Raw genomic sequence first — 20,157 nt, 5'->3', positions numbered from 1 at the left:
AGAAATGTTTGCGTGACAGAACCCAGGAGCTCCATACGAGCTGAAAGCAAACATCATCAAGTGAGTATTCTCCAGCCTAAGACACAGTGAGAGACATGCTGTAGTCACTTGACTGATAGTTTTTTAAAAGGTAGTTCCAAAGTGCTTGGTAGCTTATTTATCCACAGCCTACAATTTTCCATGCAAAACTGTCTCCAAGGAGTTTCAATTACTGCAGGGGCAATATTAGATCTAAGTGAAAATACTGAAATGTTATGGCTGTTATTACATATAATATAAACAAATTCATGCAGGGTTTTTTTGCCATTTGCTTTTGAGCTGCAAAAAGATTCTATATAATAGGCTCAAAGTGAATGTTAGTCTGAGAACCATCAGACATATATATTCTGGTTTTGAACAAAACAGGGCATGAGAGTTACATCTTGTTTCGCTCTTAAAAGTAAGTCTTTTCTGCGCATTTATTTTGTACTTTAAATGTTACTGATTTTGTATTGTAGATCTAAATATCTAAGTATCTCTCTCTCATTTAATATCTCCCGAGGTCTTCAAGTCCCTCCTTTACTTGGAAAGCACTTTGCTGCGGTACTGATATTGCAACAAACTGTTAGCTCACCAGGCGCAGAATAAACACAAGGTCTCAGAACCGCTTTCCCTTTTTGTCAGCTAGTGGCCACAAACATACCCGTTTTAGTGTATTTTTTTAATTGTTACAGCATTATTTTCGTTCTCCAAGAGGGGGTGACCAATTCATGGTGGTCATGAGCCGTTTTTAATTTTCAGGTTAAACTCTGACGATTACTGGTTTGAGTTTTGCTTACTTGCTTGGTTATGTACATGGTGAGCAACAGCTGGGCTGGCACTGGGGTAGAGCCCATTTTTGGCTGTCTAGAGGAAGATCTTATGAGCCACGCTGAGCTAATTTGACTTACCCATAGCAAAGTGTTCTTGATTCATTGGGTTGAAATGGGCAGAAACTAACACTGGGATGCATGCATGTGGGATGCACACCCTCACTGCATGGATAGCTTTGACATCTGTTGTCTCCTGAGGTAGCATGTGTTGGGTCAATGAAGTAGTGCAACTTTAGTAGTTAGCCCTTGTGCTTGGCTGAGGCATGCTTCACCATCGGCAGGACGACTGTGAATAAATCTGCAGAGCAGCTGGTCCCCAGTGATGGTTTTTCTGCTGAAGGAAACTTACAGATCAGTGGTCATGAACCTACGCTATCAATTAAGCATTTCTAAGGTCTAAAAGGTAAGCAGAGAGGAACTGTGCTTCGCTCCACATCCTTTAATGAAGGTCACTTAGCAACAGAAATACATGAAACAGTCATCTGGGTATCAGTCTTTAAATTCAGAGATTAGGGGATTTTTGCATCATGAAGAGTTAGTGTTTTGATGTTCTACCTATACAGAGACAATGTTTCTACTCAAACCCACAAGTTTTAGCGATGCTAAAATGAGAAAGATTATGGATGAATGCTTGTTTTCTCGTAAGCCATGAAAAACCAGGAAGCCCTTAATTTTTCACATCCACTGTCATTGTAATTGTTAATATGTTGTGCTCTCAAGCAAATACCAAAGTGGTAATGGGACTTTGTTATAGATCTAAAAACCCTGTTACAGGCAAAGGAACATACCTTATATGCAAAGCCAAGAATCTCTTGTTAATGTCATTCAAATTTTGTCTATCAACAATTCATAAAATTTATATAATTACTACCCAAAGAGAGAAAGAACACTATTACAGAAAAAGTCTCTATAATAGTGCAATGACAAGCGTTATACACACTTCCTAGTACCTACACTTTTCTCTGCTTTTACACTCAACCTCCACTGCCCCCCAGGTCCCAAGGCCCCCAGGTGCTATGGTGAGTCATCAGTGTCCCCAGTCCTTTGACATGAGTACGATGTTGATGGTGTCTTCCTCTTCAGTCCTGAGGCCACTCGGTGCTTCTTTTATATGCTTTCTAACAAAATATGCACGTTGCTTTTTCTTCATTGATCTGTAATTCCACATTATATCTGCATTTGCTATCTACGTTGTGTTTTACATATGTTAGCTGCCTGGTTCTGGTTGTTAGCTCTGAAACTGCTTTTACCAGTGTGCCCCCTCCATTATCATCCCCTTCTTCTCTGCTCCTCTACACAGCATCCCGTGTCCCCAGTTTCAAGGTCGCAGCTACCACCCCATTGCTGTACTCCTCCACACCACACCATTATGCTGGGGTCATAAATGCTTCATTCTACACAGCACACTTACTTGTCACTAATTCTATATTAAGAATAATGGTTATACCACATAACAGTACAAGGCTACGTAAAAGTAAAACAAACCAGACACAGTCACGTGGCTATTAGAAAATTGCTTGTTTAACTAAAACAAAGCGCAAGGCATTCATGGCAAGTTCAGAAATAGTCATTCTGATGAAGTAAGCCTCCGTCCTGAGCACCTGCAGGGGCAGTACAAAGTCCACGGCTGTTACTAGTAAAGTCAATGTTATTTACACTGGGCTACCAGTCTGCAGTAGACAGAACAGAATAGAAAACCCTCCACAAGGTAGGATGAAAGACATAGGCTAAATATTGAAGAGGCTTTAGAAAGCTGACATGTCTGTAACGACCTTTTGGAAAAGTATTGATTTATGAAACTTATGCCATGTTATATGCCAAAACAGGATAATCCTTTCTGTAGGGCTCCTTAATGTTGGAAGCAGGTAAGCTAAGGTCTGGAGTTGTGCATCATCCCGCATGTCAAGCTGAGTGTCAGGTCTCCAGCCACAGTGTTAGTTAGGAGGTCAGAGGATACAGACTGGTCTGACTGCACATCCCTACCAACCTCAGAGCAAACTAAGTCCCCAGGATTTGTTACGAATTTCAATAAAAGTTTTCTGCTTTATACCACTCATATTTTATTTTTGCTAACCCTTTAGGTTAAGTTTGTCAGAACAATTTGTAGGTGTCATAGACCTTAAGTTTTATGTTATCTTTCATACTATGCCCCTGTATCCCAAATCAAGATAATGCTTGTTCAAGCAGTTTGTGGCAATTCAGTCATTTCAGTTTTCTTTAATATTTTTTTTTCTATTTGAGATTTTTTTGTTTAAATTCCATTTCATAAGAAAAGAAACAATGGGATTTCTTACTAAATTGTAAACTGTAATTTTCAGTCTCAACTAAGTAGAAGAAGAGTAAGATAAGGGTTCACCAGCTGCTTCTGTCGATGATGATGGTAAGACTGCTCTTGGGGAAAAGACACATTCATATCAAAAAGGAAAATTAAAGCCTTGATATGAGAGATAAGAGTTTTCCTCTTGCCAGCACTAATTCTTACATTTTACTTGAATCTTTGCACAACAGTTAGAGATGGTTTTTTGTTGGTCCAGCAGTGACTTGTGTGTGTTCTGTAGACAGAAGAAATCCATGTCAGACTCAAATACCTTCCCACTAAGAGAACAATTTGTCATAAACTGATATCACTGGAAGAAACTGCTTGGGTTTGGATGACAAAATGTTATCTAAAAAACAGATCAAAATTTTGTAGGAAATCAAGTACAATTGGCAAGAAGTACTTGCCAAGTACTTGCCAATTACAACTATGCAAGAAATTTATAGACCATATAATTTTCTTCTATAATCTAGTTCTTTCTGTCCTTTCATAAGCTTTATTTCTCCTCTTTCTCTTTCCTTCATTGTTCAGGGCGTAGACAGGAGTAATCTGCTTCCCTTCTTTCTTCTGGATGTTTCCACTAGATAGTTAATGTTCATGCCACCTAATCTACATTTTTGATATCTAAAGAACTCTCCCAGTCTCTCACAGCAGAAAAGAAAGAGGTAATCTTCCCATCTGCAGCAATGCAACTGGGAGAGGCTCTACTGAAGTCACTACTTTTTTACAGCTGAGCACTTTCAACCCTTACATTACGCTGAGTTCCCTTGATGTCAAGAAATTCAGGATTTGTAGGGGAGCTTGATATAAGATCAGCTTTATTACGTTTTTGAGATCCAAGGTAATAGGTGAGCTGATTGTGTATTTTACAAAACTGCCATTTTGTAGATGTCCAAAATATTTCCTAACTTCTCGCTTCTAATCTTGGTATTTCAGAAACATAATTGAGGAAGCCACTGTACAGGGGGGAAAAGATTCAAATTAACCAGTGCAAAGAGCAGATTAGCACCATCTGCAATTGATTCCTGTCTGTTCAGTACAGCTTCTGCACTGTGACTGGATGCCCTTACTTGAGCCCTCCAGAAGATGTAACTCACTGTCGTGCTTATTTGAAACCTAATTAATCATAATAGTCTTGGGGCAGTTGCCAGTCAGTTGATGGTTGTTTGAGTTCAGTTTGGATATTTTTCCCTGTGAATTTGCAAAAACAACAGAATCTTTCAGAACTCTGATACTTTGGTGCCTCAAGCAGCAATCACAGGCACAGTAAAATTCATTTCCTCTAATCCAGCTGGTTACTTCATTTTGCTTAGAGAAAGGCCTTTTGCGAGCACTCATCATTTTCTTTCGGTGTAATACCCATTATTATTGTTTCACTGTTATTGGAAGCAAGATACCACAAGCTATCGAGTTATGGGTGTTCGAGGCTTACCCTTTTTATCTCCAAAGAAATGTAGGATCGTTTCTCCATTTGATAAAAGCACGTAACTCCTATTACAGTAATGGATGGTTCTAAGTATGCATATTATTAACCCCTTCATTTTATGTGTCAGCTAATATTCTTTAAGTGAAAAGTGTTCCATTACTTAAAATCCCCAAACTATTTTTCATCCGTTGTCACATTTGTGGACTCCATTTGCCTGCTCATCACTCTTCACACAGTATCATATCTAATTTGTTCCAACACTACTCTTAATAAGAAAAATGAAGCCAAAGTTATTTAAGTTGATACAATAAAAGATTTTGCTAAAGGCCAACTGCTTCATGAACAAATCCTTTTGTAGTAAGAAGAAAAAAAAAGCCAACAGCTTACATCAAGCTTCTTGGATTATGCTATTTGGAATTTGTCGGCCTACATTTTTATACAAGCATCTTTGAAAATCTTCTCCTTCTGTCACGGTGTTCTAAAGATAGATGCATTAGTAATAAAACCTTATTTGATTAAATAATTAAGTTCTTGTCAGCCATAATTAAACACTAGTGCTTAACAGAACTCTAATTATTTCTGCTTAGATTTCTCAGGTCACATAAACTACTCTTGCTTCTAAAAAATGCAAGGAGTATTAATCTAATTTAGTCTTGTGTTTTGTTTACTCCATTTATTCTAAACCAATTCTTCATAGTCAGTGGAGCTGAGGACCGTAAATGCCAAGCGTCCCATTCCTGCATCATTTTGGGGCCCTTCCCTCCCACCACAGAAATCTCACAGAACAATGGCACAGATTCAAAACACATGTCCCCCTGCTTTTTAACAGGTGCAGTGTCCATGACAGAAGATAAGTTTAGTCTCCCAATACCATCCCAACTTCTTTCCTTCATAATATTTTTCATGCAGATATTTTACAGTGAGTATTCATCAGATTCTGAGCCCAATTAAAGGTGAAAACTTTGAACAACATTTTGTTTATGACAACGCAGAAGAATACCAGTTCAATCCACAGAACCTGTGTAAAAGAGTAGAAATCTATATTTCAGTTCAGCTAAGCAGAAAATATTTAAAATAAAATTGAACTTACAACAAAGCTTCACCAAGAAATCAGAGATTGGCTGATAATTTATCTTCATAGCTCTGGGTTCTCCATGCCTACAAACTTTCTTAATGTCGACGAAATAGAATCATAGAAATAACCCTATAAATGCGATGGGTAGGATTCACTGTTGCAATCCAGGTTTAGGCTTAGGCAAGCCAGCTTCTGCCATTTTGTGCAGCACTTTCAGACAGAGCCTTTAGCCAGAAGTCAGGAGATGAGCTTGGATTTTCCATAGAAGTTTTTCTACCTGTAACGGGATCTCGTGGGTGAGGACATCTTTCCAAGGGAAACCTGGCAGCTGCAAAGCCGCCCGTGAAGGAGGGTCATGGGCTGATAAGAGGGAGACTGTTTCCTGCCTTGTGGATTTGGCATTCAGCCAAGCTGGGCAGAATGTGTTCCCCATACCCAGTCATATGGAATCTATAGCTATCAGCTATCAGCTATAGCTATCATCAGCTTCAGGGGGTAAGAACAGAGACCAGGCTTTCTCTCCTCACATTCTTAAGTCTTTTGGGCAGTATGATATATGTAAATTAGGTGGCTTTATGTTCACACATGTAATAGACTCATTTCTGTCTCCCTGCTTTCAGACTCTCTGATAATGTCAGACACGGGTGTAAATCTGAAAAAAAAAAAGATAAGGAAATTACTAACATTTCATCTACCATTTGGAAAAAAAAAAACCCATATTTTTTTTTTCCCCCAGAGACAGTTTGGAACATAATCTCTAAAGAAACCAAAGAACACCTCCAAAATGAAACCAAGGTCCTGTTTCATCTTAGCCCGGAAATTACTCAGATCCAAAATGACGCCAAAAGTAATCATTGGTCACTGAAAGAAAATTTGTCTTTGGGTAAAAATTGTGTCTTAATTAATGAAGATTGTACAGCCTGTATAATGTCCTAAAGCCTACAAAGTGAATCTAATGTGTTTTTCCACTTCTGTGTCTTATTCATGTATCCCATCAAAAAGGACCATCACAAGACAGAAAGCGGTTTTATGTTATTTATTTTGGACAGCCTTTCATGGCTCAAAGGAGGACTTCGGGAACTTTCAAGACCATAGAAAATCAAAGCAATGTAATGTTACTCATGATTGCATGGCCTTTTATTTAAATAATGACATAGCAGTGGCTTACTTCATCAGATTTCTTCTGTTCATCCTTCAATATAAAAAAAAGAAATGAATGTAAGAAAGTTGAAAGGAAAAGTTTTTATGCAAGCTACACTGTTTATTTCTGCACAGCATTGCCCTGATAAACTATTTCAAGAAGTTCTTTCAATCAGTTTTAAAAGTCAAATAGGATAAAGTGCACAGTTTCATGGATCATACCCCCAGATAAAAAGAAGTACATAGAGGCTAGTATCTCTATCTGATCACATTTTATCAGCTTGAACAGCAAGGAGATTTTGGATGTAAAGGGACCTTGATAAAGGTGACTGACTAATTCATACTTTTAAAACAAGACTCTTTTCCAAGCATGAGTCTTTTAGTACACAACCAATATTCCAACAAACTGTTGTTATAATAACTCTTCTCCGGGAAAAGCCAGATTCCTTGAGATTTTCAACATCGCAAGAAATATTGGCTTAAATGGATTAAATAGATGGAATATAAAACCAGGAAGCAGAAGCAGAAAGAATCCTATAGTTAAAGCACAGATAATGATTTATGGGTAGAGGTGCCAAAATGCTGTTCCCTCAACTATGAAACCTCTGTTTTCTTGACTGTGTTAAAATTACAATGAATCATGACACAATCCCAGGAAGCAAGTTGAGCACACATGGGTTTAAAGTTGGATTTCAAACTCTCCTGTAGCTAAAAAGGTGCACGTTGCAAATCTTCACACTCTTCCTGCTGCATTTTATTCTGACTGGCTTGTGAACCTGTCGGCCAGGAGCATCTACATCTTGGAGACATCTGTCCATCCAAGACTGGGCATTTTTCTTGACAGGGTGCTATTGTGAGCTAAACAGCAAGTAAAACAGATGACCATAATAACAAGACCAGATTCATTCCATGTGCTATTTCCTCAGCTGCACTCATAAGCTTAATAAATCATGGTGTTTTTTACTTACGAACATTAAATGAATATTACACTAGAAATACAGTTCAGGCTGCTGAATATCCATCTTCAGCATGTAACAAAGGAATTTAAAGCCCAATATGCTTAGACTTTCAGTCCAGATGGCACAGATTAAATCACCTGCTCTTACATGACACATTAATCACAGGACCATGATATACAGAGTATATGGCGAAAATCTAGTCTCTAGGGGTAAGAAATGGCCATCAAAGAGATGACAAAGAAATGAGGACAAAATTCCCTAAGATAAAGTGATGGGCTTCTCCTAAAGTTTGACTTACAAGAAGATAATTTCTTTTTGTACAGTATGATTTTACAGTAGTTATTCTTCTAATTTGAGCATGAATGCTGATCCAGCCATTAAGAAAGAAGTGTAGAAATAATTACTTAATTCAGTAAGTATTTGTCTCCCATCACGTACAGGTGGCTAGGACTGAAGCTTTGCTGAGCTCCTCTTGCAGGCTCTAATGCTCGCTGGCATGACCCTGAGAGCTCCTGAATGGCAGGACAGTGAGTCAGGTGAGCTCCTACCCACCATGAGCTAGACCCGCGATGAAAAAACCTGGCACAAGACCAGCGAGCAGCCGATGTGTCGCAAAAGTTTCAGAAAAGCTTGATTAGCTGGACCAGAGCACGCACTTACCTTTATGAAAGAAAACTAGCATTTTAATTCATGTGTACAGGCTTGGGAGGACTTTGCTTGTATTGATTGAATCAGATAAGCAAAATAAGATTTAGACAAGAACCACCATTTATATTTCGAAGACATTGATTTGCTGACTTCAATTGCCTTTGCTCCCCCTTTCCTCTCCCACTCTTTATAAATGTTGAGTGATTTTCCATCCATTTTGCTAAGATTAAGATGTGTCTGGTTAGGTTGCCAAGTTTTTCATTATTCTCCTCTGTCTTCTTTTTATCTGAATATATCTAAACATGACACTTGACTACAGGAAGAATTGTCATTTGGGGAGAGAAAGCTCATACAGTGGATAGAAGAAAATACACTCTGTTCTATTTTATTTTGTCCTTCCCCTTCATTTTTATCTTTTTTCTCTCTTCTTTTCCTGTGGAGATACAAGCAAAGTTTCAGGGGCCACATCCAGCCCAGCAGTCAGGGCTTGCCCAGCACCAGGAGGCAGAGAAAGATGTGAAGGACGCCAGAGGGCAGAGCCAAGGCAGGAGCCACTCAGGAAGAGAAAGGTCCAAGTTTCTGTCAGAACCATAGCCTGGATCATGGATTCATCTTGCTGGAGAAACACCTGGTAGGCTTGGTTATTCTTTGTGGAAGAGCATGCCTGTGTCAAAAATGAAAATGAAAAGGGCATGGGTGGAGGCTTTTCACTAAATTGATCGAAGGCCAAAGCCTCCATTAGACAGTCAAGGGAAGAGTGCTCGCATCCTTTCTGCTTGCTTCTTAGTTTACTCATCCTACCAGTTTTGCGACAGCTACATCATGTGGAAATAGCTGCTGTTTCCTATCCAGAGGGGTCCTTTGGAGCTCTGCCAATGTTATATACTGTGTTGTAATGGAATTTGAGACAGTTAAAGCTGACTGAGGGGAATTTTCCACTAATTCATAACATCCTACAAATAATTTGGTGAAATCTGCTGAGTTTTGCTAACAGTAGTAATTTCGATGTGTGATGTTTTTTTGTTTTTTTTTTTAAATAAGAGGTATTGTCTGATCCCTGCCATTTTAAATGATTAGGTATTGAGGGGAAACAGGAATAATTACTTGAAAAATGAAATATAGATATACGTATGCAGCTACAATTTCTTAAATGATACCACTGTAAATGCTTTTATTTTAAACACTCTCATTTGAGTTGGTTTCCTGCAAGCCAATAGCAAAAGATTCCAGCTTTCATTGCTTAATAAAAATGAAAATATGCAAGTCAATGCCAGTAGTGAATATGTTACTGAAAATACTAAAGGCAGGTGGAAGCAAATTGATAATATAAAACCAAGACAATAACAACAAGAAAGCACTTCCAAGCCCTACAAAAAATTCATGCACTTGTGCCTTCATTATCTAAAGGAGTCCCACCGAAATATGCAGGGTCCAGTGACGTCACCAATGACATAAGGGTAAGGCAGCTCAATACTTCGGAGGACTGGATCAAGGATTTTTGTATTGTCAGATTTCTGTGATGCTAGTTAGCACTCTGACAAAAGGACTGTTTTGGAGAATTGATGCTTAAACTCCTGCTAGTTTCTTATTTTGCATCCAAGATTACAGAGCTGATAAATATTAAAGAGCTTCTTAACAATGTTTTGTTCCAGCCCTAATTTTCTGCACCCCTTTTTTCCTGTCAGGATGTCACATACACAAGGCAGCGCGTGATCAGTGAAAGGGAAGGGTTAGTTCTGTGAATCTCTAAACAACTTCTGAAAAAAATTATACTTCTGGAAAGGGTCATTAGGTCATATGTACACTAAATTCAAACACTGTTTGTATCTTCAAGCACAAACTCAACTCCTTTCCATCCTGCTTCAGCACAAGAACTTCTCACAGGCAGGATTTGGATAAGTCATGTCGTCTCTCATCAGTGCAGCATGGCACGCCGACTTGCAGCAGGGATATTGATTTACCCATTTAGCCTGGCCAGCCCAGCATTGCCTTTTGTCTCGGTGCATGGCATGGCCAGCTTCAGTCAGACTGATTTACTGGGCTCCCAGCAATGCCAGGTTCAGCAACTCAAGCTCAGGGATGCTTACAGCAGAAAAACCCAAAGGGTCTGAGCTGAGAAATGCTGGGCTCCTGCAGTGCCAGCAGGAGCTAGTTCCCATGCCACTACCAGATAAATGGCAGTAAAGTTTCTCCTTCCGTGGCACATCTCAGTCTCCTGAGAGATGTGGCTTATCCCTAGGTTCATTTCAACGACATTGCTGAAGCGTTCAAAACCTCTCTCAGGAATGACTTGGTTCAGGTTTTTTTTCTTCACAGAGGCGGCTTGTTTACAAATACAATACACAGCATAGCAGAAATCAGAAACAATTCCCTGTAACTCCTGTATCCATTCCTTCAACAATGAGTTTTCAATCCTGGCGTAACTCTAACACATACATTTCTTTCTCCTGCCTCCAGTCCCTAGTCCAGTTAAAAGACAGACTTTGTGCAGTCTGCTTAGCAGTTTTTCTTTGCTCTAGAGTCCGGTTTGTATTATTTGAGGGAACTGACCAACAGCAATACCCTGAACACTCTGGGATCTCCAGATTCTCAGGGACTATCAATGCTTTGAGTTCACAGACCTTCCTGTAAAACGTAAAGTTTTAAATTTTCTCTTGGATGTTAGCTATGCATCTTCTCTTTTTCATTCCTTCTTTTTGTCTCTGAAAAGCGAATACACTGGAAAACATCTTATCTCATTTTAGTCCTTTAATCTGGATGCTCAGGTTAAGGTTTTTGTTGTCACAGGCTTCCATGTACAGATCATGGGGAGGGACAAGCCTTTCTAGAGGGAGAGTCAGTGGCTCATCACTGGGCTAAATTGCCTAATTGCTCCACTGTCTATCAAGGAAGTAGCATCACCAAGGCATCAGTGATGAACCCATTTCTAAAGGACTTCAAGCAGTGCAACTGAAAACTGTGATGTTTGGTTGGAATTTATAAGAGGGGGGATTATAACTTCTACGTCATTTTCATCAGTCATATGGGCAAGGTAACACTTACCTGCCAAAACATCTTTTTAGACAACTGCCATTGAAAATACACTGGGAAGACACATCTTCCCAAGGGTATCATACAGGCATAATGTCTTCGGCTCTCAGAGGCACCAACTCCACACTTGCATGTCTACCACAGAGACTGTGTTGTCCCGTATCCCTTCAGCATTTGCCCAGTTCAGATGATATTCAAAAGGGGAATGTCATAACAGGAACTGCTAGTTATAAATTTTTTCACCCCTGCCTCCTAATCAGTAGAGATTTAGGTCAATAAATGCATCAATAAATGGATCTATGATTTTCAAGCATGTCTATCTGTCAGGTTTTGACCAGGAAATATACTGCAGCCACTGCAACATTTCAGCTTTGACGAGCCTGCTCTGCTTATGGAAAGATTAAATGGTCGACCAGACAGGCCTGGAAAAGAATGGACTGAAATCTTTGCCTTAGAGCACCAAAGTACATGCATGCAGTTGACAAGTTTTCCTGATGTTTTAAAACTGCCATACGAGTCCCTGCCTCATTAGATGGTGTGGCAAGAACAGCCCTGGGAGTGTTTGCACATGGTCTCTGATGAGTTCAGCTGTGCTTCCCCAGTGCCACATTATTTTTCTGTTCCTAGGGAAAAACTGTGTTCTAGGAGAAAAATTTCCAGACAAGATGCCTAAATTGACAGAAGAGAAAATGGGTGCATTGAAGGTGCTTTTGAGCACTGGGATGCTACCAGGACTGAAGGACTATAAGGACACAATACGGTAGGACTTAATGTTTGAGTGACTAGACTGCAAAAAGGGGTGCGCAGCACCTAGAGCTGTGTGAGATGAACGCCATGATCACAGGCTACTCCCTGTCCAAACCAACAGAGATTCATGGGACAGACAGCTGTCACTCAACCTGGGGACAGCACTGAACAACTCACTGCAGCAGCGCCAAAGCTGTTTAGAGACTATCTTCTCAAAGGAACTCAAGGGATAGCTGCACAAATTTCTTGTTGGTGGTATCATCAGGAACCAAGGAGGTTGTCAAAGTCCAAGAAACTCTCCTCCCATTCCTCTTCCACAGGCTTTTTGGTCAGATGTCATGGCAGAGGAGATACCTTGGAAAGGCACGGTGGGCATAAATATCCTTTCCTGACCAATTGACCCAGCCTTGTGGTACAAAGCTGTGGCATGTATTTGCGCTGACAAATATGCCATATGAATTATTTTATGAACAGTTTCCTGGACAAGAGTAGCTTAGAATGTAATAAACAACTTTTCTGTGAGTTACACAGAAAAAAAAGGCACTAGCAATTTATTTTTTTCATAGATATATATTTCTCCCAGGCAACACAGCTCCCCAGCCATTCCCCAGCTATCTACTTGGTATCCCTGTAAGTGTTATATCACCAAAATAAGAGAAAGCAAAGACATCAGTATCACGTACTTAGAAGCCGCAATCTATTTTTGGTGTTACATTGAGGTAAATTAGGAGTCAACCCAGTGAAGAAAATTGCTCTCAGATACACCGGTATTAACCTGAAAGCACAGTCCTTGAAATGCAGTTATATAACGTCTGGAGAGGAGATGCTGGTGGAACAGATGATCTCTGAAATGCCACCAGATAATTAAGCTGAAGTCAAAGCCCAAACCTAGATCTCATTGCTGCATATTAATTTAGTAAAACAGATTATTCATGCTTCAGTCGTTACCTTTTCGTTTGGGAAAAGCAGGTATGTCCTTAAGGAAATGTTGACTGGATTTCACTTGCTTATTTTAAATTTAAAATCCTCATAATGCTGATAAACATTTGAGGGAAGGGGAAAACATAGCAACGTATCACCAATATTTTTAGTTCCCCATGAATGATTTACATTCCCCTCCACTATCAAATATCTTCAAAAGAACATGTCAAAAGAAGAGAGCAGTGCACTTGGTTCATGTAAAGTTAAATTTGCTGTGAAAAGTCCTAAGAATTCAAAGCTCTGAGCCCCAGTTCTCATCTCTGATTTTGGGCACACACTTGCAGCCAGGTTTTAAAAAGTTTCTGGGGTTTTGGGGAGTTTTCAAGGCTCTGCGATGGCATGCCTCTGGGAAAGTCCCCATTGAGCTGTCTTGTAGAGCACAAAGACAGAGCCCAGGTCTCTGGGGGGGACACTGACACAAATGTCTGTTGTTCTTAAATCCCCTTGACCTTAGCTCAGGGCAGCTCATCCGCTGGCATCGGAGGGCTGGCGCACTACCCCAAACCTAAAGGACGGTTAGCACCCAAAGGAAGCTGGGACCATATGTTTCCAGGTCAGTCTGGGCAATCTCTGTTACTGAATTTTACAAGCAATAGTAATAGGGTTATACGTTTTTTTTCCTTTTGGTTTTTTTTGGTGTAACTTTCCGTACTGGAGCAAACTAAGAATACTGAGTGGCAAAGTTTTATCTTTTTATAGCCAAATCTATTCTTAGCTGTTCAGTGAGAGGACAATTGAGATTCAATAATATGCCCAAAATCACCGGGTATGTTGCAGAGATTCAGTCCAAGGAAGATCTCAGTAAACAGCACACTGATGCCTTGCCCTTGACATGTCCTTCCTCATTGCAGTGCAGCCTGGGACAAGGCTATTTTCACCAGTGAATTGTCATTCCTCATTATAGTCACTGCAAAGTTGTAGATCTGCAACCCACCAGGGAATATTCAAATACACCAGGAATACGTAGTGAAGAAGGCGTGAGCGTGCTATGTTTTACAGAAACCATGCAGCAAGAGCACTTGAATACAAAAGTGTTTTGACATTACGTAGTATTTAAGGGGTTTTTTTTTGTTTGTGTTCTCCTTTTACCCAGTCTTGATTCAATTACTGAAGAGCTGCAGGTAACTTATCATTGTGCATTTAAATTAAAAAAATAACAGGCACCATCATCTTTTCTGTCCTCCTGTGAGCTCAGAGATCTCCTGCTTCCACAGATGGCCCGCCAGGGGTGAGTGAGTTCTCTCAGCCCAGGTCTGGAAGTAAGAGCTTTCCTTCTGCCCACTACGGTGGGTCTATGGAACATTTTCTGTGTTTGTACGTACCTATCTGTGTGTGTACGTAAAATACCCAATGTAAGTAGCACAATACCTTATAAACCTCAGCCCTTGCCCATTGTTGCAGGAATTTAGCAAATAACTGGTGAAAATGGAAGGAAAATGTGACAATCATCTGAAAGCAAATAAAATATTTATTATTTAAAAATGTAGTGAAAAATAGTTTTAATATTCAGCACAGCTCAATGAATTGAAGACACTTTTCTTTTCAGTTCTTACCAAGATGGATCAGTTTTTTTCTTTGCAGTAAAATGAAAGTCCTTCATTCTCTTTAGAAAGCTGTTGCATAAAATGACAAGACAACATCAATATGAGTTATGGTGACTTTTGTCATAGTCTGGCTCTCATTCCAGAAGGCCTTAGTTTCTGTGACATTTAACATGTTAAATTTACTGTCTATAGAAAGAATTCTGGTTAGAGCATATTCAGCAAGGAAGAACTCACAAATGATGCCCCTTTTAATTAAAAGGTAAAATGTTGCCAGGTCAGACTGATCTTAACGTTGCTGTGTCACTAGAGAAAATCACTCCGGTTATTTTTAAAGAGACTCATGGAGATATTTTCTTCCTATTTACGTCTGTTTCAGGAAATTTTTAAGAAAGAAAATATTTTCAGAAAATTCAGGAAATACGATTAATAGACCTAGGGATTTTTCTCTGGTTCTTATCTCCTCTTACAGCTATAACTACTGCTGCAACAGCACACTGTTCTGCATCGCACTCCACCATTAGGTTTAACCTTCACTGGAGTTACCAGTGAAAGTGACACCAGGACCAGGACTGCAGATCTGGATCACCATCCCAAGATTCAACTTTCAGCCTCTTTGTGGTGACTATCAATAAAAGGCAGGAACTGACCCAAGTCTACAGCAGCAGTTTAGATGATGCAAATCCCTCAGTACAGGCATATCCTGAACACACCAGCATGACCACTCGGTTATGGAAACAAGTAAAAGACATTTAGATTAGTGACACTAGTGGGTTTTTTTAAATAAATGATGAATGTTATTTTTTTTCTCTCAGTGTTTGGCCAATTTCTCATGATGCAATTCAAGGCTGATGCACCTTCTAAATTAATCTATGTCATGACGTATTACATTGCCTTAACAAAAGATCTCACTGCTTTTGGGAAAGAGGGTAATTTGTCTCCCTGATGTTCCAGAGCCGCAGTCAGGCAGCAAACTCTGAATCTTGCTGTAAGCCCGAGACTTACTTTTATGAATGCTCTTGAGGAAATCTACAGTATGCTTTTATTAAACTGCAATCCCTTCCAGAATTTGGCATTTGCTCCAGCTAGGGCTTGCCACCGTGTTCCATCAGGTACTTTCTGCTCCTGTAAAAAATGAATTCCTACATGTTCACTTATCTTCAATCGCTATAAATTGGTCATATACTTAATTGGTTCTACAAACTTAGATCTCTTGCCGAAAAATAAACTACCATCCAGAAGGACAGTATCAACAATACACCAAGGAATTTGCAAACTACGGCTCTCAACTGTTTTGTTAAGGGCATAAATTCTTAGCATGGGAAGAGAGAAAATTGACTAGAACTATAAAATGATGTTTGCTTCTATTAATGCAATTGGAAAAGCAAACAAGGTCTTTACATCGGTAAGTTAGGGTTGAGACTTCCTAGCATAACAAGTTCAGTCCAGTTTTTCTTAATGGTGGTTGCAGAATTTTGTTTCAGAAACAACACTGAGACATGATATTTCTCTAAGCCTTTAATTTTGCCAGATTCTGACTGGGCAAACAATAATCCCTGTCAACTGCAAAGTAAGAAAGTAATGTTGAATTTCCAGTTGACTGATTCAGTACTGTGCAGAGAGTGGAGACCACAGTAATGTCACACATTAACACCTACAGGGAACTTGACTACAGTAATTTGTTTCACTTTTTTGCCAAGGACAGTTTGGGACAGTTAGATTTATGAAGCCATAATAACATATTGACCATATCGGCAATAGAATTACATTCATTTCACTCGCTTGCTCTTTCTCCCTTACTTGTTTTTAGAGCTGTTCAAAATGCCTTCCAATGTATTTGCGCACAGCTGTAAAAGAAACATATTGACTTAAATGGATGATTTATAATGTAATTTATAATACAAAATTTGAAATTATAATTTCAAATTATAATAACACGTCTCCTCGGAGACTTTACTCAAATCTCCGGATAAATAAAAATTACATTATATTTTCCCTCTCCTTCCAGAAATTTTTAAGTATCTCACTTCCAAAAGCCCAGCTTTGGCATCCTGTGAAATGTTCATACCATAGTGGTCCCTTCCCTCCCTGGATTCCTTTCCCTGTTGTTTTGCTTCTCTGTTTGTTGCAATGCCCACCACAAGCAGAGCAATGCAGTGGTCTTTCTGCAGGAAGGTGTTGTCCCTGCCAGCGCCCTACAAAAATGGCAGTCCTGACTTCTGCATTAAAGAGCTGCACGCGCTTCCAATTCTCTTCCACGACGGAAGGGAAAAGATTGGCTGTGCCCCACAGCAATGGATGAAGTGTGTATCCTGATGTGGAATAGCTGTTTCCTGACTGTCTGCTTTCTGTACCGTACAACCTGTGGTGGCAGATCCACCCGACACTAATATAAACCTCAAGGGTAATAAGTGTTTTAACTTGCTGACCTCGGTGCCTGACCATGAGCTCTCCTCCAAACAGAGGAGCAGCAATGATGCATGGCCCGATCAAAGTGAAGGGACCCCTTTGGCCCACAGCTGTGCTGCTGTGTATACCACCTCCACCCGAGGGTGAAGAAATTGTCCCTGCTTCTTCTCACCTGGTGCCGAGTCCTGTGTGCCTCTTTATTCAGGCTCTTGACCTCTCCCATGCCGTGGGGCATTGGCCGGCTGCAGGGCTGACTCATTTGCCCCACAGGTACCATTGTCTTCTCTCCTGGGCTGTGAGAAAAGCTGGAGATGATGGAGGTGGCTCTTCTAGCCATGGGGTGCACCTGACTGGAAGAAATCTCAGATGCATGTGAATATCTGAGCCTGATATTAGAGGTGCAAGAGCGGGTAATTTTCACATGATGGGAGCTCATGACACACAGTGAAATCCACTGCTCCGGGGGCTGTCCTGGTGCATCCTCCTAACCAACCTGTCAGCAAGCCGTATTTTTTGTCACATTCAGGATGGGAAAGGATGCTCCAGCCCCAAATACAGAAGTATTTGTTTCATAAAAGAAGAAAGGCTGAAGGGGTTCGTCATGGAAGACAGAAGCCTGACTTGTTTCTGGTGAGACAGAAGACATTTTTTGCACAAAGAAAAATTGAACGGGTCTGTCTGTGTTCAGAATGAATTAGAAGAGAGATACAAGAACGCAGAGAATTTCTCAAATGTCTTCAGTAGTTTAGAAGACAAATGCACAGTTTGCCCATGTTGTCTCAGGCTATTAGTCCAGCCCTGCTGGTGGACTGTGGTTAGAGAAATGTATAAGCACTACTTTACAAAGTGCAAATATCAAGAAAATGAGGTTATCTGCTTTCTATTTCTGCTGTGTAAGAGAGTGACATTTTTTGTATCTCTGTAATAATATAACTAGTTTCATTCATCTTTTCAATTTATGCCAGTTGCTTATCAGATATGTTTGGGGAGACATTATTCGCTTCATCATCGTCATCCTGGATAGCAATTTCTTAGTTGCTTCTGAATATCTTTCTTTGGAGGAGAGAGAAGACTCCTGTTTGTTCTGTGCAAACCCTTCAGTTTGAAGAAGAGCAGTCTCGGCCTGCATCACTTTGTATTTATTCGATCTGTCTGTGAACCAATCACAGCATATCCTAATTTTGTTCATATCTTTTAACTTTTCTGTGACTATTTGCTTTCACTGTACTTTTTGTCACTTTGCCTCACAACATGCATGTCAAGTTCAAACCTGTGGAGCAGTCTGAGGGGCCAAGACAGCCACGGACACTCACGCATCTCCTCAGCTGAAGGAAGTTTCAGTTCTGCTCACCAGAAGCCTTTCTCACCTTATTGAAATATCTATCGCAGCAGAGTTGAGCAATGAAGAGAGTTCAGGAGAAAAAAAGTGGTGTCAAGGCTTTATAGAATTGCTGGGATGAGAAATATCCATCACCGTTAACAAACCAGCTGGGAACGACACAGCCTTGGGCTTCTGCCATGTCCCGTCCCTGCTCTTGAGAGACCCTTGCCCTCAGCTGTGGGGGACACACAGAGCAGGGCAACTTGCTGGGGACTCCCCCGTCACTGGACTGCTATGAGTCTGCCCCTCTCCTTAGAGCTGGTCCACACTTTGAAACAAACAAATCCCATGTGTTACCTCTTGAAATGCTTCACATGCTGTTAGGTAAGTTCCTCTAAAAATATAGAGATGAATCCTGGCCGTGAGGCGAAGATTTGATCGAGTAGGAATACATTGCTTCATCTAACCGCAAAAATTATATATCAAATTTTAAATGCAAGATACAGAAAATCAATTTGTCACAGAAACAGGAAAGCCAGAAAGGAACGGCAAATGTCGTGAGCTACAATCTCACCCACAAAGCGAGGTTTGGCTTTCTTCGAAATCAAGTGTCCTGCTCTGGAAAACCATATCCAGGCAGCATGCATGCTTAGACATGAAGCTATTTTATTTTGTGGTATTTCTGGGCATAATTCTCTTTACACATATGTCACCTGAATTTTCACTATTTTCATCTCTGATCAGCTTTTAGAAATATCTATCATGATGTCATGTTCTGAAGGCTTGAAAAGGTCTCTTCAAATTACACCTGACAGGTTTTAGGCATCCAAGTAAGGACACTCCAATCCTGTGGATTCAGAGAGCTGCACAGCCCTGTCCCTCCAGGCAGGTGTTTCTGTTCTTTCCAGCTGAACTGCAGACAGATGGAATTTGACAGTGTTTCCCCTTCAGTTGCACCCTAAGGAAAATTAGCTAGCTTTGTCTTTTAGTTGATGCAGGCACAAATGACAAACAATTGACAGCCAGGGGTATTTTCCCACGCTAAATCCACAGATCTGACAGCAAACACTTCTGAAACAACGGCAATAATACAGAAGTAAATTCTCCTAAGCCTGTGAAATTAGAATGTTTTGTGAGAATGCCTGCATTTTTTATCTGTGTTATTAATGGCAGTTGCAAAGTTAATCATGGTATTGGTACAAAAGATGAAGTTAATAACAGGGAGCCCATAGGGCCTTTTTGCTAATATTGCTGTGCCTCAGCTACATTTGAGCTAGACAAGAGAAGAGCTTAATTGCAACTGTACAAACGGTGAGTTCACAAAGCTGTAGCATGTGGATGAAATGAGAGAGTTATTCAAAGACCTTCATAGAGGAGTCCAGCTTTCTTAAGGATTCTGTGGATTTAGAGTAAGAAGGCCACAGGGGAAGAAAATGGGACAGAAACGAATCTGGCAAACCGAGGGAACAAAGGTTGTCAGTAATACTTCTGTGCCTAAAAAATCCACTACTTGGAATACCTATATTAAATAGTCTTAGCATATAGTAGTGTACTGTAATGGAGAATGAATATTCAGACTGGCTTAAGAGACCGTGAATATAACCCTCATGCCAGCCCTTTCTCTGCCAAGGTACCCACTAGTACCATTTCTGCCATCTGCACTTATGAAATAACATACCTCCTGCAAAGTTTCTCTCCTGACCTGCAAGAGT

Source organism: Chroicocephalus ridibundus, chromosome 1, assembly GCF_963924245.1.
Source record: "Chroicocephalus ridibundus chromosome 1, bChrRid1.1, whole genome shotgun sequence".
NCBI lineage: Eukaryota > Metazoa > Chordata > Aves > Charadriiformes > Laridae > Chroicocephalus > Chroicocephalus ridibundus.
The sequence above is the reverse complement of the archived record's forward strand: the minus strand, read 5'-3'. Positions refer to the sequence as shown.